Below are 12372 nucleotides of genomic sequence, written 5' to 3' on the forward strand. Positions count from 1 at the left end.
CTGTAAATGTTCATTAAAACTAATAAAATTTAATAAAAAAAATAAATGCAGACATCTTCCCCCCTTTTCCTATCTTTTTTAAATTTTTTTTTATTATTTTGTGTGTTTGTACCATTAAATTGGATCTGACTGGTAACAGGATATTGCCCCTCCTTCTCCAACAGAGCATCTGGTGGATTCAAACCACATACCTCTGTGATTGCAGTGCAGCTTCTTGCCACTAAGCCACCACAGCTTCAAAATTTTTATTATTTTTTAAAAAATATTTCCTTTTCATATCTTTTTATGGTGACCTTTCACTGCTTCTTGAATTATTTTATAGAACAATTCTTTTAACTAAAGAGAACAATGACTTCTCAATGAACTTTTGAGCTTTGTAAAGGATTGAAATTAAAATTCAAGCAGAAAGAAAAGAAATTCAGTTAACCTTCCTGGTTAAGACAGAGTTGTTGTTGTTGTTTACCATCGAGTCATAGCTGACTCTCAGGCTGGTTTTCAGAGGCAGTGAATCACAAAGGAGATTGCCTACCCCTCTCCAGCAAAACAGTTGGTGTGTTTAAACCAAGTGCCTTCAGGATTGCAGCACAGTTTCTCGCCACTTGGCCACCAGAACTCAATAGTGGTGAATAAATACATATATACAATTTGGTCACTGTTTATTCTATGTAACCTTAAAGTGAACACAAACTGGTTATGCTGGCAAAGAATATGGAATAGACCACAGATTGTTAAAAAAACCAAACACTCCCAAACCCAAACAGATCTTCCTTAGAAGAAGGGCGTCAGATGCTTCAGGCATATTTTCATGAGAAGTCAATCCCTGGAGAAGGATATCACATTTGGAAAAGCAGAGTCAGCAAAATGTATTGACACAGTGACTACAAATATGGTGAGGAGAGGACAGAATTAAGCAAGATTTCCTTCTTTTGGACAAAGGGTCTCTATGAGTTGGAAATCGATGATACCTAAGAACAAAACCTCCAGTTTGAATATTCTCCATTTTCTAGTTTCTGAAATGAAGACAGCTGAGTGAAAACACTGTTTCTGAAAAATGCTTCAAAAATGGTGTGCTATTTTAAGATCCTGATAATTTAATAAGAGTTAACATTGGTGGTAGTAACTATGGTGGTGGTGGCAACTATGATTTTGGAAATTATAGTGGACAACAGCAGTCAAATTATGGACCCATGAAAGGGGGCAGTTTTGGTGGAAGGTGCTCAGGCAGTTCTTATGCTGGTGGTTATGGATCTGGTGGTGGAAGTGGTGGATATGGTCACAGAAGGTTCTAACAGCAAAGGGCTATAGTTCTTAGTAGGAGAGAAAGCAAGTCAGGAAAGTTACAGGCTACTTTGAGACAGTAGTCCGACATGCATTAGAGGAACTGTAAAAACCTGCCACAGAAGGAACGATGATCCATTGTCAGAAAAGTTACTGAAGCTTAAACAGGAAACCCTTCTTATTCAGGACTGTCACAGCCACAGTTTGCAAAAAGTGCAGCTATTGATTAATGTAGTGTAGTATCAATTAGATGTACATTCCTGAGGTCTTTTATCTGTTGTAGCGTTGTCTTTTAATTACATCAGATATATTGTCCTGTAAACTGTGGTAGTACTAGGAATAAAAAAGGAATTTTTAACTTAATTTTAAAAAAGATATTTAAAAGATCTAAAATTAAATGCCTTGTGTGACCTTTATCTAGTTCTTGATTTAAACCAAGGGTAAAAAGAGACTTTGTTCCAGATTAAGAGGATATCTTAACTCTGATGGCATGTACATTAAATGTTGAGCTGTAATGGAAAGGCTGGTAGTTCAACTCCACCGGTCACTTTGGGAGAAAGGCATCTTTCACTTCCCTAAGGATTACAGCCTTTCAGAAGACTTCTATAAGATTACAACCTTTAGTAAGGCTCCCATAAGAAATACAGCTACAGAGTTGCTATGAGTAGAGTTTAGTGAGATACTCTTTGGAGTTCTTCCAGTCTCCATCGGTTCAGTAACTCTGGTCTTTATTATAAATTTGAGGTTTTTTGTTTGTTTGTTTTTAAAACATTTCCCCCACATTCTAACTGGGCCCATTTGTCATGTCCTCACCAAAGTGGTGGGTAGTGGCAGCTAGACACTACTGAGTTCTCTTGGGCTCAGGCTAGAGGAGGCTGTGGTTTATGTGGGCCATTAGTGCTCTGGACAGTTTCTCCCTTGAGTCTTTGGTTTCCTTCACTTCCTTTTGCTCCAGGCAGGAAGAGATTCATGGTCTCAGATGGCTGCCTTTTAAGACTTTTGATACTACTCACCAAACTAAGATATAGAACATTATCTTTGTCAATTATGCTGTGCCAGCTGACTTACATGTTCCATAAAACTGTGGTTGGTCCTTAGCCTTCAATGGTAAATCAGTCCCACAAGGTGTCTGGATATGTCTAAGAAGTTTCCATCCCTATATAAAACAAACTCATCGGGATCTTCTATGCTTCCATGAGGCTGCTGAAGCTGTAAATCCTTGGGAGCAAACACTGCTCGTCTTTCTCCCTTGAAGCAGATGATGAATTTCACTTACTCAATGTTCAGCTAGCAGCACCACACATATTGCCACCAGAGCTACTTAAAAAGTTTCCATAACTGTGTATAAAGACATTTTTAAGGCAATCATGAAATTTTGGTATTAGAAATTATCAATACATTATTATTTAATGACTATAACTCTGTGATGTATTTTAAAATGTTTTTAAAATTTTAGATGTCATTGTTATGTTTGAAGTGACTCATAGCTAACCCTTCAGTAGGTTTTCTGAGAAGGAGACTGTTAATTTTTCTCCTGTAGAGCAACTGGTAGATTCAAACCTCTTCCTTTGTGTTGTCAGGGCAACTCCTTACACACTGGGCCAACAGAACCATAATTTTAGATGTTGTTGTTGTTGTTGATTGCCGTTGAATCGAAGTCGACTCACAGCGACTCTATGAACAAAAGACCTAATGCCTTTCCATAGCTATTGTTGTTTCTCCAAGTTCATAGAGTATCCAGAGGAATGTGGTTTAGGAAGTGGATGCCACTCCTGCTTCCCAACCTGTTTTACAACTGGGAGCTCCACCAAACACTGTCCACAATGGGAAACAATTACGGTATTTGATATCACAATGGCACAAGGTTCAGCATCAGAGCAAACCCAGGTTACCTCATACAGCACACTGACAAATAGTGATGTGCAAAGTGGAAGAATATTCTGCCAGATATAAAAAGGCTCATTTAACTGTGTTTAAGACCTGAACTCTGTCTATAAAAAACATAATTTATGTACATTTATAAGAGTCTGTAGGGTTTCCAGAGGCATTTAGTTTAGGGAGTGGATGCCACTCCTGCTTCCCAACATGAATCAATCTGGAAGCTCCTCCAAACATCGTACATAATGGGTAACCATTATGGTACTTGACACAACTATGAACAGTGTTCAGCATCACAGCAACTCCAAATTGTTCAGTACAGCAAATAGATAAATGATTGCTGTGTCTTTTAAAAAGAATATTCTTCTAAAATTAATAATTTGGCCCAAGGGCTGCAGGCCCTAATTTGAGATATTGTTTAGATATTATTGTTTTCCTAAAACATAAAGAGACAAAATATGTGGTATTTGGATCTGCTTCAAAATTATTTTAGTGAAGGATAAAGATAGTGTGAGGATTAGAAGACTTAATTACTAGATCAAGGTAATGGAAATTTAGTGTACTAGTCTATACTTTCATGTAAATTGAAAAATTTTTAAATGAATTTTAACAAAAAATAAGCAAAATTTAAATAGAGGTAGGGAGGATCATGGATTCCAAGACTTCAGAAAATCTGTCATGATTATCATGGTCACCACAAACTGCATAAAGAATTCTTTGCATACTAAAGTCCATTGAGTCTCTGTTTCACTTGTGGCGAACTCCTTGGCAAGTGGCGAAGTGTACTCTGAGGTCACCATTCAGTTTGCCAAATTGCCCTACACGGTATTTCTGCTTCCACTTGACTTCTAGTCTTCTTCCTAGCAGCAAAAATTAGATTTAAAGATAAAAGATTTATATCTCTATTTCTTTTATGGTTTCCAACACCTGTAATAAAAGCAAATCTCTAACAGCTCAGATGGCCTTATGTGAACTAGCCCCATTCTGCCTCTCCAGTACCTTCTTGTTTAAGGACCTTTCCAAGTGGTTCACTCCTCTTAGGACATGTTCCCCCAAGATTTTGTCACCCTTTGTTTTCTCCTTTATGCATGTGGGAGACTGGGGCTAGATTCCTTGCATAGTCCCCACCATCTGTCAGTGGAGGCTTCTGTGTTGGTATGGCACTGCATAGGTTTCAGAACTTCCAGGCTAACAAGGACTAGGAAGAAAGGCCTGGTTCTCTGCTTTCAAAAACCAGCCAGTAGAAACCCTATACATGACAACAGTGTGATCTGCAACTGATTGTGTGGACAGTGCAGACAGGACAGGGCACCACTTTTTTTCTGTTGTGTATGGAGTCACCTCGAGGTAGGGGCTGACTCACTAGCAACAACCTTTTCCCTCTTAGCAACGTTTACAATCTCACTCACTCAGTCCTGTTGAGTCAGAACTGATTCATAGGTAACCTCCAGTGGGTTTCAGAGGCTGTACATCACAGAGGAGGAAACTGTTCATCATTCTCCCTTGGAACACCCGGTGGATCCAAACCATGTGCCTCTATGATGACAATTCAACTCCCTATCCACCAAATCTCTCTCTTCCACAACCTATTTGGGTTTATTTGCCTCATGTATTCCCCCCTCCTCCACTTTTCTGAAATCTCTATCTAGATTTTGTTCACCATTTTATATATGAACACCAGTAGTAAAAAGCTTGGACTATGCTGTGCACTCTATTAACTACATATTGAGTCAGTTATGATACTTTGCTTATCAAGCTTCCAGTTCTGAAAGTATACAAATACTGGAGTTGAATCTCAAAATATTAAGAAAGTAGGAAATGAGCAATTGTTCTCTAAAATGATGGCTTAAACTTTGAAGGAATCTGGGTTGAGGAAACAAGAGAAGCAGCAGTTGAGAGATGAAACATCACAGCACAGAAAGGTGACAGAGGCAAACCCTTACACCAGGGGAATGTGGATTCTAATTTGACTCTTGGTTGGTTTTAACTCATCAACCTCCATTTCTCTATGATGACTTTTCTGCTCAGAGAACCTCTGGCATCTTTCTTTGTTTTCTGCTGTATCATGAAGCACAGTTCTCATGAATGGGAAGGGGCAGGGAGAATAGGGCAAGGATCCAGACAACAGGCCAAGACCTCCCACCCCAGGTCAGGTCAGGAAGTCCAAGTTGTTATAATGAATGTAGAAATGTACTCACACTTCTCCAAGACAAGTTTCAGCAAGTAGTTAATTGTTATATGCCTTTGAGTTGAACTGACTCATAGCTGACCCTCCAGTAGATTTCCAGAGGCAGAAAATAGCACAAGAGGAAGATTTACATATAATGTTACATCCATATTGTTATTGTTGGTATGTGCCGTCGAGTCGCTTGAGACTCATAGTGACCCTATGTACAACAGCTCTAAACTCTGCTCTGTGCTGTGCCAACCGCACTGTCTCTGACACTCCCATCCCCATTACCCCAGTCACTGAATCAATCCACCTCATAGAGGACCTTCCCCTTCTGCACTATCCCTCCACCCTCCCAAGCATGATGTCCTTCTCCAAGGACCAGTCCCTACTCACAACACGTCCAAAGTATGTTAGACTGTTAGACGGAGCCTCAGAAACCTTGCCTCCAAGAAGCCACCCGGTTTAACCCTTTCCAGGATGAATCTGTTTGTTTTCCTAGCAGTCCATGGTACTCTCAATACTCTTCTCCAGCTCAAAGGCATCAATTCTCCTATCCTCCTGAGTCATTGTCCAACTCTCTGATGTATAACAAATGATTGCAAAGACCATGGCCTGTATCAGATGCACCTTAGTCTCCAAAGAGACACCCTTGCTCTTCAGTACTTTGGAGAGGTCCCTAACAGCAGACTTTCCCATGGCAATACGCCTTTTAATTTCCTGGCGCCCAGAGTGTTGACTGTGGAGCCAAGCAAACTAAAGCTGTGAACAATCTCAATCTCTTCACCATCCATCCTGATGCTGCCAATTGGTCCAGTGGTGAAAATCTTTGTCCATATTAATGTTTTTAAATTTTAACATTTACATGGCTTGAGAGCAGCCCTGCTGGCTAATAGGTAATGTGTTAGGCTACTAGTAGAAAAGCTGGCAGTTTGAATCCATTAGCTGCTCTAAGGGAGACAGATGGGCAGTCTCCTCCCACAAAGATTTATAGTCTCACAAACCCGTGGGAGCAGCATTATGATTTAGTTCTGACTTGAAGGCACTGAGGGTTTTTTTTTTATTTGGTGCTTATCATGTACTGGGCACTTATTAGTGCTTTGCTACTTCTAATTCATTTAAAAAAATTAATAAATTCTTAATATTTTCTAGATTGTCTGGAATGTTTACCAATGTGATTATGCGCTGTCACAAGCAAACCCCAACAAATAATATAGGTAATGAACTAATCTCATGTAGTATAAGGATAAAACATGTAAGAGAACATGCTGTTTGACAAAGGGTGGATGAGGCTGGGCCATAGAGAAAAGAATGAGTGAAGAGATGAAATTTAATGGTACCAAGAATATCATCTTAAAAGCAATAATAAAAAAGGAAAAATACCAAAGAAACTAAAAGAGAGGCACAATCTACAAAAAAACTAATTGATCTGAATCCTTAAAAAGTGAGACTATGATGGGCTTTATGAGGAGGAATGTGGCATCAGAATTGGAGGAAGCTTCATCAACAACTTGCACTATGCAGATGACACAAACTAGTTTGTTGAAACTGAGTGGACCTGAAGTGTGTGCTGCAAAAGGTCAAGGACTGCAGTCTTCAATAGGGATTGAAGCTCAGCATCAAGATAAAGCTTCTCACCATTGGGTCAACTGGCAGCACCATGATAGATGGAGAAGAGATTGAGGTTGTTAATAACTTCAGCTTGCTTTGCTTCACAATCAACACTACTGATACCAGCAGTCAGGAAATCAAAAGATTAACTACCTGGGAAAATCTGCTGTCAGACCTCTGCAGAGTACTGAGGAGCAGTCTAGAGACTAAGGTGCACCTGATGCAGTCCATGGTCTTCATAATTACGTGCTATGCATCATAGAGAACTGGACAGTGACTAAGGATGATAGAAGAATCATCGATGCCTTTGAGTTGTAGTGCTGAAGAAGAGTATTGAACATACCACGACAGTCAAAAGAACAAACAGTTCTGTCTTGGAGAGGGTGAAATCAGGTTTCTTCTTGGAGACAAGGATTTTGAAGCTCTGCCTCACATACTTTGGGCATTCATGTGTCCAGGAGGAATCAGTCCTTAGAGAAGGATATCAAGCTTGGAAGGGTGGAGGGACAGTGCTGGAGAGGAAGAACCCAGATGAGATGAACTGACATTGTAACTAGGGTAACAGGAGTTGGTGTGTTGGAGTCAGTGACGACAGAGCAGGCTTCAGAACTGTTGTACACAATGTTGCTATGAGTCACAGGTGACTCGATGGGATATAATAACAATATGATGAAAGAAAGACAGACTAATGAACTGTTTGGAGCAAAGCAGACTAAGGAGATATAAAAACTGAATAACTGAATGCAATGCATGATCTGGGGTTTTTCTTTGCTTGCTTGTATATTACAACAACTGATGAAATCTGGAGAAGGGCTCTAGAATAGATAATATTACTGAATCAATGTTAAGGAGCTCTATAGACCTAATGGGTAAGGAGTAGCTATGCTAACCCAAAAGCAGGCAGTTTGATTCTATGGGCAATCTCTTTTCACACTATCTATAGTCTCAGAAACACTGCAGGAGACATGATTCCTATCTGGCAATGGGTAAGTGATAAATGTTAATTTCCTCGATCTTGACAATTGTTCTGTGGTTCTCTAATGACTTTGTTTTGGGGAAACAAACATTGGAGGATTAAAGGGCAAGGACACATCACGTTTTTAAACTTTTCTTAAATGGATCAGTAAGAAATCTACAAAAGTAATATAGAAAGACAAGGTTAATACAAACATGGCACAATAATAAGACTAGGAATACTAACTGAAGTATATGTGGGAACTCTTTATAGGTTTCATTCAGTTTTTCTAAAAGTTTGAAATGAAGTAAAAGAAACTAAAGACACTAGAAAATTCTTCAGAGTTCCTAAAAAAGTTAAACATAGAATTATCATATGCTCCAGCAACTCCTCTTCTAGATATATATGTTCAAAGGAACTGCAAGCGAGGACCCAGACATTTGCTGGCAGTATTATTAGCAATAATCATTGCTTAAAGATGGGAACACAGTGCTCACCAACAGATGAAGAGACCAACAAAAATGAAATATAGTCATACAGTGGAATATTATTCAGACACAAAGAAAAATTAAGGTCTGATACATGATGTCACATGAATGAATCTTAAAACTATTATACTAAGTAACAACAATCAAATTCAGAAGTAGTTATTGCAGGGTACAACTTACATAAATATTTCTGGACTAGGAAAACTCACAGAAATAGAAAACACATTAGTGATTACCAGGAGGCCAGAGGGGATTAAATCAGGAGGTACTGCTTAGGGGATCTGAGTTTCTATTAAGAGTGATGGAAACATTTGAGTACAGTTTGTGATGAATTATATAACAATGCAATTACTGTCACTAAAATATACATGTAAAAACAGTTCCAATATTAAGTTTTAGTTATGTGTATTTCCACCATAAAAAAATTTTTCAAAGCACAAAATAAAAGACACGAAAGCAATTATGTAAATTTCAATGGTAGATAAATCAGTGTCATATTAATTTATACTTTAAGTATTTTACAATTTACAAATACAAAGAAAGCTTAAAACAAGTGCAGCAATTTATTAAAGGCAGAAAGGAGACCCCTGGGAAGCTGTCTTTGAGTAAATGAAAACAAAGGCCCCAGGGAGGCCACACTGACTTTGGAGCCAAAGTCCTTCAAAGAGTGAGTGAGGTTTAGAGCTTAGCTGTTCTCTCCTGGAGCCCAGTGGTCACATGCAACAACTACACACCCAGTTTTTCTACATTTGTTAATTTTCCTTTAAGACAGGACAAATAGACTAATAAACATTAAAATATTTCTAAAATCTATTTACCCCTTCACAGTTTTTGGGCATGTTTGTTGAGGCTCACCTGACATTTATAGGGTGCTTACTGTAAACAAGATCCTGCACTAAATAGAGATGATGATGAAAAAGCAAAGACCAAGTGACCAAATGCTACCTCTAAACCTGAATCTGTCAGGAAAGAGAGGCACCAAGCTTGTATGGCCACTTTTAACTCTGCTGCCTCATTTAATTTTCATAGTAATTCTGTGAGTGCAGTTTCAGTAATCCTATTTTAAAGACAAAGAAGCACAGAAAAGTTTGTTAAATTGTCCAACACTATACAACACTAATAAGTGACAAAGCCAGGTGTTTATCCTAGGTTAATTTGATTTTAAGTCCACGCCTTTTCCCTCTTCCCAGGCTTCCTAAGTCACAAAGGTAAAAATTCTGATAAGATTTCCCTTACTTTTGGCAATGAATCATGTTGGACAGATCAGTAGAAAGGTCATCCTTACTGAAACATTATACAAATATCCCCAGGACCGAGCAGAGAAACCTCCAGAAGCCTCTTGGGAAAGGCTGCTAAGGGAGTTTAACTCCCTGTGCTTCTTTCCCTTTTGAGATTTCTACATTTAAAATTTAAGATACTTGGTCTCAAGCTGATATATTCTTCTGGAAAGTTCCAAAAGAAGTTTTATCACCCCCCCTTCTTGTTTAACAAAACACAAATGAGACAGGCCATAATCTTCATGCAAGCGATGATCCCATCATTTCTGCACATCTTTCTCCCAGTAAGGAGATGGTGGGTTCCAATAAGTGATCTTTTAGTTCGAAACCAAGTGCTTAACCACTACACCACCAGGGCTCCTTCCTTTCATGTGGTGTTCCTTTTAAATGCCTTATGCAACTGTGACTCCTAGCAAACCTATGGAGAACAGAAGGAAATACTGTCCAATCTGAGCCCTCTTAACAATTACTGCTATGCATTAGTCCACTATAGCGGGCACTCTGACTCCTTGAGAATCTTACTGGTTTTTCATTGACCCTCCACTTCATTAAACATAAATCTGTTTTTTTCCCCAAAGACTGGCTACTCCTGACAGCATGTCCAATGAATATGAAGCAATTTCACCATCCTCATTTCCAAGAAGCAGCCTGGTTGCTCTTTCTCTAAGGCAAAATTTATTTATTCTTTAGACAATCCATGACAAAGTCAATATTCTTCACCAGCATAATTCAAGGGCATCAGTTCTTCTCCAGTTTACCATATTCTTTTTCCAACTTTCAACTGCACATGGGGATATGAGGATTTCAGTTTCACTTGGGTTAGCTGCACCTTAGTCTTCAAAGTGATATCCTTGCTTGTTATTACTTTAAAGTGTTCCTTTGTAGCAGATTTCCCCAAACACATCATTTGAATTCTTGACTGCTGCTTCCGTAAGTGTAGCTTATAAATAAGAACAGTATTTATTGCAGAGATCAAATAAAGAAACCATGAAAGTATGCAGCATATACTCGGAGCTCCTAAATTACTTCCCTTCTCTTTTCCATTTCACACATGTGAACCATCACATTAATAATGGTAACATTTGTTAGTAGATGTGACTTACTGTGTCCCAGGCACTTTTCTAAGCACTTTCACATGCACTAATTCAGTCCTTTTCATCCTATAACAAAATCCAAACAAATAAAGCCAACCCCAATGCTATAATTTTTTTTTTACTCATGGTGACTCAATGTAACACGTTACAGAGTAGAATTTTCCAAAGGGTTTTGTTGGCTGTAGTATTTATGGAAGTAGATCACCAGATGAATTATCACTTTCATTTAATGGAGAAAGATAGTGACTTCATCGTAAAGTTTAATCAGTAAGATTCTGTACCTGAAAACAAAAAAACTTTTTAGAAATTGAGATGGTTTTTTAAATACAAAAAAGAAAGAGCACATTTGTTAGACAAAATTTACACACATATATAAAAGAGAAGTGAAAAAACTTTCATATACCCTTTGCATATACACACCGGAAGCTCTGGTGGCCTAGTGGTAGAAAGCTGCACTGCAATTGGGTTCAAGGCCACTAGCTGCTGCTCTGCAGCAGAAGGATGGACAATCTCCTCCCATGCTATCAAATGCCTCTGAAAACCCACCAGAGGGTCAGCTATGGGTTAGTTCCAACTCGACGGTTCACAACAACATATATACACACACATATACATTCTTGACATCAGCAATCAGAAAATCAAAAGATAAATTGCACTGGGGGAATCTGCTGTCAGAAATGGTAAGGAGCATTTCTCCAAAATGGTAAGGAGCAGTGAGGCCAGTCTGGAGACTAAGCGGTGCCTAATCCAGGCCATGGTCTTCACAATTACTTGCTATGTATCAGAAAGCTGGACAATGACTAAGGATGACAGAAGAAAATTGATGACTTTGAGTTGTGGTGCTAGAGAAGAGTATAGAACATTCCATGGACCGCAAAGAGAACAAATAGGTCTGTCCTGGAGAGGGAGAAACCTGATTGTTCAGTTGGAGGCAGGGATTTTTTAAGCTCCGTCTGACATATTTTGAGCATGTTGCCAGAAAGGACAAGTCCTTGGAGAAGGATATTATACTTAGAAGGTTGGAGGGACAGCACAAGAGAGGAAGACCCTGAAGGAGACAGACTGACACTGTACTTGGGATAAAGGGGGTAGATGTGTCAGAGATAGTGAGGTAAGCTCAGGATAGGACAGGTTTGAGAGCCACTGTGCATATAGGGTCACTATGAGTCACAGGTGAGTCACAATAGCACATACCACCACCACCACCAACACCCTTCACTGAGTTCCCTAGGCTGTAAATCACAAGAGAGGAGACTGCTCAGCCTTCACTTGCAGGAGGATTAGAGCTATCAGAGAGGCCCAGCCTTTGAGTTTGTAGCACAAACTCCCATGACTAGGCCACCAGAGCTCCCCATGTATTTCTTCTCATTATGCTTTCAATCAGTTTACAGAGTCTAAATGGAAACACCTGATGACAATTGGTAATCTGCAAAAAGAAGTAAAAAAGAAAAGAAACAGAATCTCCCTTTTACAACACACACAAAAATATTTTTCAGTTTGATTTAAAAATTAAATGAGGATGCACATCCATGTTTATTGTGGCTTTGTTCACAATATCAAGGAGTTGGAAACAACCTAAATGCCCATCAACAAACAAATGGATAGAGAAGCTGTGGTATAT

This window comes from Elephantulus edwardii, unplaced genomic scaffold, assembly GCF_000299155.1.
Source record: "Elephantulus edwardii isolate Elephantulus edwardi_28Jun2011 unplaced genomic scaffold, EleEdw1.0 scaffold00008, whole genome shotgun sequence".
Classification (NCBI taxonomy): domain Eukaryota; kingdom Metazoa; phylum Chordata; class Mammalia; order Macroscelidea; family Macroscelididae; genus Elephantulus; species Elephantulus edwardii.